Raw genomic sequence first — 9,102 nt, 5'->3', positions numbered from 1 at the left:
AAAAATAAAATGTTTTTATTACGTATTGAATTTTTAGTTTTAGCCACCAAAGATCATGTTTGAAATGCTCTAAGAGCTAAATGAAGCTGTCTGTGAAATCATGTAGCAAAAGTCAGTAAATACAAAATAAGAGATAGGTAAGAAGTGCTGTGATTAAAGGCATGAGCAAACACATCCAACAAGAATGTCACAGTTAACTTTGTGTTAGCATGGCTAAACTGTGGCCACTGAAGCTGGTAGACTTTCAGCCACACAGATCATTATTCTACAATGTGGGTGGGCTTCATCCAGTCCGCCGAAGAACTGAAGAGAATGGAAGAGGCCCTGTCTTCAGACTCCCTCTATAATTGCTGTCCTGGCTCACCACCAGCAGACACTTTAGAGAGGAGCTACAGATCTTCCCTTCGTCTTCAGCCTGCCTGACAGCAAAGTTTCATAAAGGAAAAAACATTCAGTCTGGCTTATAGTTCAAGAGGATGCAGTTCATCATGGTAGATTGGCTGGGGTGAGAGTGCGTTGGGGTGGGGTGGTCTTAGTCACTGTTCTATTGTTTGGAAGAGGCACCATGACCTTACAAAAGAAGACATTTAGGTGGGGGGAGGGGTTACATACAGTTTCAGAGAGTTAGTCCATTATCATCCTGACAGGGTGTGGTGGCCGGCCACAAAAATGGTGCTGAGAGCTGCATCCTGATCCACAGGCAGCAGTCAAAGATACATAGCGATTGTGCCTGGTTTGGGCTTTTGAAACCTCAAACTTCAAAGCCCACCCCAAGTGCCACCTCCCCCAACAAGGCTATACCTCATAATCCTTTCAAAACAACCCAAGTAACTGGGGACTAGGCATTCAAACATCTGAACCTATGGAAGTTGATGTGGGATAATTCTCTTGTACCCTTTAAAGATTTGTCACTTGTAGGCTTAATAAAGTGCTGATTGGCCAGTAACCAGGCAGGATATATAGGCAGGGTAACCAGACTAGGAGAATTCTGTGAAAAGGAAAAGCTCAGTCTGCAGTCATTATTAGCCAGATGCAGAGGAAGCAAGACGAGATTACCTCACTGAGTAAGGTACTAAGCAATGTGGCTAAACATAGATAAGAATTATGGGCTAATTTATTTATAAGAGCTAGTTAATAATAAGCCTGAGCTAACAAGCCAAACAGTTTATAATTAATATAAGCCTCTGTGTGTTTTGTTGGGAATGAACAGCTACGGGACCAGGCCAGACAGAAACTTCCATCTACCAATGGCACCCAAACATTTGGCAAGAATTTCCACATACAGCCTGAGAAAGCTTAAAAAAAAAAAAAAAAAAGACTCTAGACAGACAAAAGAACAGAATCAAGCATGACTTCTTCATAGCAGCATTGTCTCAGATGGATTCTGTTTGCTGGCGGTAAGCAGAGGAAGAGAGGCTTCCTGACTCAGCATTAGCAGCAAAACCATGCAGCTCTTTTAAGAGGTCCTGCCATCAAACACCTAAATGGTGTTTATGAGCAGCCCAGAAGCATGCTTCTGGGTGATAGCATGGACCTAGAAGCTCCACAGAGTTGTGGTTTAAAAAAAAAAAAAATGTGGCTCCAGCCAGTACCTCTGTCATGAAGCTAGACTCTCAGGAAGCCAAAGAAGTGGGGTGGATCTAACTGCCAAAACTGTGGCTTTAATCCTAGCCATATAGCTTAGCAAATTAAAGACTCATGTGGTCAGAAAAAGATAAAGATATAAAATAAAGACAGGGGGCTGGAGAGATGGCTCAGCGGTTAAGAGCATTGCCTGCTCTTCCAAAGGTCCTGAGTTCAATTCCCAGCAACCACATGGTGGCTCACAACCATCTGTAATGAGGTCTGGTGCCCTCTTCTGGCCTGCAGACATACACACCAACAGAATATTGTATACATAATAAATAAATATTTAAAAAAAATAAAATAAAATAAAGACAGATTCAGATGGGGAAAAAACCCTCTAAACAGTTTATAGTGTGCTTAAAATATATATAGGCTTGGGAGAGAAAAGAAAAAGAATAAAGTCCTTAAAAATATATAGTCAGACCTGGTGGTGCAAACCTTTAATCTCAGCACTTAGGAGGCAGAGGCAGATGGATATCTGGATATCTGTGAGTTCAAGGCCTAGGTGTGGTGGCACATACCATTAATCCCAGCATTTGGGAGGCAGAGGCAGGTTGATCTCTATGAGTTTCAGGCCAGCCTGGTCTACAGAGTGAGATCCAGGACACCCAAAGAAATCAGAGAAATCCTGTCTCAAAAAAAAAAAAACAAACCCAAAAATTAAAAATAAAAATAAAGAAATAAAGTTTTTAAAAAGCCACATAAAGATGGAAAATACACAGAGAGTCTGGATACTGTATGTTGTTGTGTTGTCTTTGAATTGTTTGACTGCTGAGGAAGGAGCAACAGCTGCTAAAAGACATTTGATTAGAAATGCTGCTGGATTAATCCAACCTATATATTTTGAAAATGCCTTGAGTTCAAATTAAGTCAAAAAGATAAGTTACTTTGGGGAGAGGTTTTGCTTTTGTTTCCACAAATTAGAAGCTGTGGATTCATTCTGGGTTAAGAAAAATCAGGTTTGATCAAGGAAGATCCCCTGAAAAATCTCCGATAGGAGCAGTGGCCCAGATGATCTAACATTTCAGAGCACCTCTGTTGCAGTTTCCTCTGAGTTCTACATCCAGAACAGCCTCAAGACTGCTGGCTGAGAAGATCCAGCCTCAAAGAATACTCCAGTCATGACTTGACCATAATTTTAAATTTTCTTTGGGTCCCTGTAAGATTATCAGTGCCCCCAGTCAGCAGGAAATAGCCAAGAAAACTACACCCACATCCCCCTCCCCCAATGGATTATGAATGTTTGTCTTTGCTTAGAGTGTTGGTTACAAGTTATTATGAATAGTGGTCAGGAAAGAAGCTAAACAAAGGAGATTAGATTCAGAGTTCTTGTTTTGAAAAGGGGAAGCGCTGTGGGATAATGCACTTGTACCCTTAAAAGATTTGTCACTTGTATTGGTTTAATAAAGTGCTAATTGGCCAGTAGCCAGGCAGGAAGTATAGGCAGGGCAACTAGACTAGGAGAATTCTGGGAAGAGGAAAGGCTCAGTCTGCAGTCACCAGTCAGATGCAGAGGAAGCAAGATGAGAATGCCTCCTGAGTAAGGTACCAAGGTATGTGGCTAAACATAGATAAGAATTATGGGTTAACTTAAGTTGTAAGAGCTAGTTAATAATAAGCTAATAATAATAATAGGCCAAACAATTTACAATTAATACAAGCCTCTGTGTGTTTTGTTGGGACTGAAAAGCTGTAGGTCTGGGCCAGACAGAAACTTCAAACTACAGGGGATAGAGTAACAAGTGGCAGGTGGAGTATGTGGCTGAGAGACCAGTCCTCACCTCGTGACATCCGAGTGGCACAGGATGCAGAGACCAGATAGAAGAAAGGCTGGGCTAGAAAACATCAAGGTTTGTTCAGAGCAACCCACTTCCTCTAGCAAGCTTCCACCTCTTAGAGCAGTAGTCCCCAACCTTCCCAATGCTGTGACCCTTTAATACAGACCCTCATGTTGTGATGACTCACAACCATACAATTATTTTTATTGCTACCTCATAACTGTAATTTTGTTACCATTATGCATCACAATGTAAATAACTGCTATGTAGGATATCTGATATGTGACCCCTTTGGGGGCCAAGACACACAGCTTATACCCATTACCCTAAAGGCTCTTTAACATCCTAACAGGCACGGTCAGTGGAGGACAATCACACACTAATCGAGGGATAAAGGATGAGTGAATATAATCAAAACACATTATATGACATTCTCAAAGACCTAATAAAAATTATTAGATTGTACTTGCATTTTCTTTTTTTGTTTTGTTTTTAGACAGGGTCTCACTATGTATTACTGACTGGTCTGGGTCTCTTTGGTTACGGAAACTAGACTGGCCTTGAACTCACAGACATCTTCCTACCTCTGCCACTTGAGCACTGGGATTAAAGGTCTGTACCACCACACCCAGCCCTACACTTGCCTTTTTTTTAAATATAACTTAAAACAAAGATACCCAAAACTTACAAGGTTGAAGAATAGAAGATAAGCTTATCCTATACAAATGCTAACAAAAATAAATCATACAGAATATGACACTGGAGGATACAATCATATATAAAGCAAAGGATATTAGTAAAGATTAAATCCATACTTTGTAATACCTTTTTAAATTTATTTATTTGTATTTTATGTGCATTGGTGTTTTGCCTGCATGTATGTCTGGGTGAGGGTTTCAGGTCCCCTAGAACTGGAGTTACAGACAGCTATAACCTGCCATGTGTGTGCTGGGAATTGGACCTGGATCCTCTGGAAGGGTAGTTTGTGTTCCTAACTGCTGAGCTATCTCCCCAGTCACCATACTTTGTAATAATGAAGGTGGAACATCCTTCTAGAAGATATAATCATAAACTTGTATGTACTTAATGATATGGTCTCAAATACTACAATTCACAAAATGCATTAAAAACATAGAAGCAAAAAAATTACATAAAGCAAAGACAGAATTATAAATAAACTGATGAATCAATGAGTTTTATAGATCAGAAAATCTACCTGATGTGGTGGCGCACGCCTTTAATCCCAGCAATCAGGAGGCAGAGGCAGGCAGATCTCTGAGTTTGAGGTCAGCCTGGTCTACAGAGTGAGTTCCAGGACAGCCCAGCAATACACAGAGAAACCATCTCAAGAAAAAGAAATAAAAATCAGAAAATTAATGATACAGTTCAAAGTTTACTAAGAATATACTTGAACAACAAACAAGCTAATAAATGTAAAGCTGAACACTATATATATCTAAGAGAAAATTCTTTACTGACACGTGTTCCTGCTGGAGGCCAAAGTCACTGAGTGTGCTAAGTTCCTGTGACAGAAATATCCCACCACTGAGCCTAAACACCTGAGCGTCTTCTGAGCTAGAGAAAGGATGACAGAGGGAAATGGAAGAGTGATGTGGGAGTGATTTCTTATTAATAAAGAAACTGCCTAGGCCCCTTTATAGGCCAACCCTTAGGTGGGTGGAGTAAGCAGAACAGAATGCTGGGAGAAAGAAGCTGAACTGGAGGGTCACCATGATTCTCCCACTCCAGACAGATGCAGGTTAAGATCTTCCCTGATAAGACAGCTCGTGGGCTACACAGATTAATAGAAATGGGTTAGGTCAATATGTAAGAGCTAGCCAATAAGAGGCTGGAACTAATGGGGCCAGGCAGTGTTTAAAAGAATACCATTTCCGTGTAATTATTTCGGGTAAAGCTAGCCGTGGGGGCGACCTGGTGCCGGGGAAGCAACCCCGCCACTCTTAATTCAACAGAAGAGGACTCGTGGCGAGCAGTGGCTCTGCTTAGGGGCTCACACGTCTGAATCTTCAGACCGAACCGCGAGTCTTAAGGTCAGGTTCTTAGGAAAAGACATCTCATTAAGTCCCAGAGGAGATGGCAGAACCTGGAGAGGTTTTAGCACCTACCATCACCTCCAGGCACTTGCCCTTCCTCCACAACCTTGAAAGCAAGGGCTTTGGATGAATGGGTACCATTTGCTAAAGCCGCTGTGCTTGCTTCTAGCTCTCTTGCTCCTGTGACAGAGTGCAGACTGGGGTGACCGTATATAGTTGTGCTGTGGGGTTTAGTGGGGGTGGAGGAACACGGACAAAGGTGCAAAGGAATGCGAGAAGAAAGGGCGTCAGTTCTCCATCAGTTCTCTGATCCCAGCCACTCAAAGGACTGCAAAGTGGCCCTAGGGAGATCTTCATCCTACTGGTTGGAAGCAAAGCATGTGGCGATAGGCCTGGCATCAGAGCAGAATAAGAACTGAAGGAACCCCCGCAAAAAACCATTCTTCAGTACTCCTGGCTGTGTAGAAGCCCTCACTAAAGCTCCCTGCTTCCCTTTAGCCTTCCCTCTCCATGCGATGTACCCCTTCCAGCTAACTCTAACCTGCAACCATACAGGATGCTGAACCAGCTTGACCCAGCAGTCCACCAGACTCCTTTAGTTAAATATAGAATACTTAGAAGTGATTATTCACATCTTAGGGGAGACTGCACATTTTAATCATAATTACATGATAAATATTTCATGGTATATATCTTTGTCATATAATTAGGAATAAAAAATGTAATCTCAAAAAGATGCTAAATAATTCAAGCTGCTGAGGATGTAAAGTCACGCCTGAAATATGGTCAGAAGGTAGGACAGGATCTCCACACAGGATTTTCTTCTACACAACAGTCTTCCCGAAGTTGTTCTCACAACCTAACCACCTTCTCATGAAGCCTCTGTCAGGGTAATTTTGCTTCAAGAACAAATTGACAACATTATTTCATCATCTCCCTCCCTTCAAAATTACCAGATTCAGAACATGTATATATTACCCAAACAGCTGTCTTAAAAGCAAAGAGAAAGAGAAAGAGAAAAGGAGGGAGAGAGGGAGAGAGAGAGTGAAAAGGAGAGAAAGAAAGGGGTGTAGGAAGGTGGCTCAGAGTTTAAGAGCACTGGCTGCTCTTCTAGAGGACACAGGTTCAATTCCCAGCATCCACCACCCACCCGGCAGCTCTCAACTGTCTGTTAACTCAAGTTCCAGAGGATCCAACACTCTCACACAGACATACATGCAGGAAAAAGACCACAAAAAAAGAAATAAAAATTAAAACACTATAAAAAAAAGAGAAAGAAAGAAAGAAAGAAAGAAAGAAAGAAAGAAAGAAAGAAAGAAAGAAAGAAACCACAAGTGTCCTCAAACACACACTATCCTGAAACCTCACCTTCAACTAAACCAAAGTAGGGACTCTTAAGCGTCCGCTGAGCCTGCAGAATCCCTTCACAATGTTTTAGGGGTTTAATGTACTGTAAGGGTTTTAAATTATTTTTATTTTTTAATATTTTCTATATTTAACCTAGTGTTTTGTCTGCATGTGTTTGCACCATATGCACACAGAGGCCAGAAGAACGTGTCAGACACCCTAGAACTGGACAATTTTTTAAGCTGTCACATGGGTACTAAGATTTGAACCCAGGTACTCTGCAAAAACAAGCGCTCTTAACCACTGAGCCATCTCTCTAGCCCTATACTGAGTTTTTAAATGGGCTATGTCATTGTGCTTTGGAAGGCCCCGTTCCTTCATGGCATACACATGGCAGACCAAATGCAGCCCAGACTTTGTGAGCACACCAATCGCGTTTTTAGCCATCGACACCCACCACCACCTGGAATAAAGAGCACAACAGTGTCTCGAGCCTCCATTTCAAAAACCACCAGCCAAGTTCTGCAGATTCCTTTTGTCTGTTCATAGAAAGCAAAGATAGAGCAACAGAGAGGGAAAGAAGCGCCATATGCCCAAATCACGTGAACCAGTAGCCAAGAGAAGACCCTCGACAGCACAACCGTCACCATGGTCATCCAGCTGGGGAGTTGTGAGCCTCCTATGGAAGACCCCTGATATTCTTTTCCAGTAAGTAATTGCCAGTGGTAGATGGTCCCGCTAGAAGAATGGTAATGGCTCCATGTCTTCTTCCTCTTCCTTCTCCTTTTCATTTGTTTTTTTGTTTTGTTTTTTTTTGTTTGTTTGATACAGGGTCTCTCTAAATAGCCTTGCCAGTCTTGGAACTCACTAAGTACACCAAGCTAGCCTTGAACTCACAGAGATGCCCCCGCCTTCGCCTCCTGAGTATTAAAGGTGTGTGCCACCACACCCATGAACTCCACGTTCAGGCCTTCTGGAGTTTCATAGAATCCAATTAGTCCTAGGAGTTAGGATAGCCCAGGGCCAGCAGGTTCCAACAGGTTCCTCGGTCGGGTAACTTATTTCAAACTGACTTCAGTTTCCAACTCCTGACCTTATGTTTCTGGATAGCTAATAAAAATGACATTATTCCCCTTCTCTAAAAAAACAGTGACAATTCCCTCTCCATGAATACTGCAGGCTCGTACTCTGACACAGTTGCCACCCTGCCCAGCACTCTCTCTTGCCAGGTTATTCTCACATTGCCAAGTATATTTGTCCCTTAAACCCCAATGCTACAACTAGATGCTCACAGCAAGCCTTAAAAAACGGTTTCCCTGCGCCAGCAAGATGGTTCAGCAGGTGAAGACACCTGCTGCCAAACCCGACTACTTGAACTGAATACCCAGGAGAAAACCAAAGCCTACAAATTATCTTTGGGTCTCCACGTGTGCACTATGGCATGCTCATGTACTCACAAATTTTAAAATGTTTTCTTTTAAAGTTGTTTAAAGAAATAACTTTAGGCTGAAGACAGCTCTGAGGTTAAGAGCACTTCTTCCAGAGCACTGGGTTCGGTTCCCAGCACCCACATGGAGACTCACAATCATCTGTAACGCCAGTCAGTTCCAGGAGATCCAATACTCTCTTCTGGCTTCTGCAGGTATCACACACACACATAGGCAAGATATCTATACACATAAAATAAATGCTAAAAAACAAAAGATTTTAAAGGAAATAACTTTCCCTAAACTTACATTTTCATGTCTCTCCACTAAGGAATCTATTCGTTCTGGGGTCTTTTTTTTTTTTTTTTACCTTTTTTAATTTTTTTCCTTTTGATTTAGATGTTTGTTTTCCGAGACAGGATTCTCTGAGTAGCCCCAGCTGACCAGGAACTTACTCTGTAGACAAGGCTGGCCTCGAGAGCTGCCCAAATCTGCCCTCCAAGTGCTGACATATAGGTGTGTACCTTCATGGCCAGCTTCCTTTACCATCCTGAGACCAGATCTCCTTCTATAGCCCAGGCTGACTTTGACATCAGACTAGCAATGAACATGCAGCCAGTCCTCCTGCCTTATCTTCCAAGTGTGAGGGTCACAGGTGGGACCCGACCTTACCTCTCTGAGGATCATTTCTTTTTTTAATTTGTTTTGTTGCTGTCATTGTTGTTTTATTATTGTATTTGTTTTTGAAACAAGGTCTTTCTATGAAGCCCCCCCGACTGGCCTAGAACAACGTTAATATGTAGACCAAGTTGTTCATAAACTCATTATCTTCCAACAAGAAGTAAAGGCATGTGCCATATTGGCCTTGTG

This window comes from Microtus ochrogaster, chromosome 8 (assembly GCF_000317375.1).
Source record: "Microtus ochrogaster isolate Prairie Vole_2 chromosome 8, MicOch1.0, whole genome shotgun sequence".
NCBI classification, from domain to species: domain Eukaryota; kingdom Metazoa; phylum Chordata; class Mammalia; order Rodentia; family Cricetidae; genus Microtus; species Microtus ochrogaster.
This window is presented reverse-complemented; position numbering follows the sequence as displayed.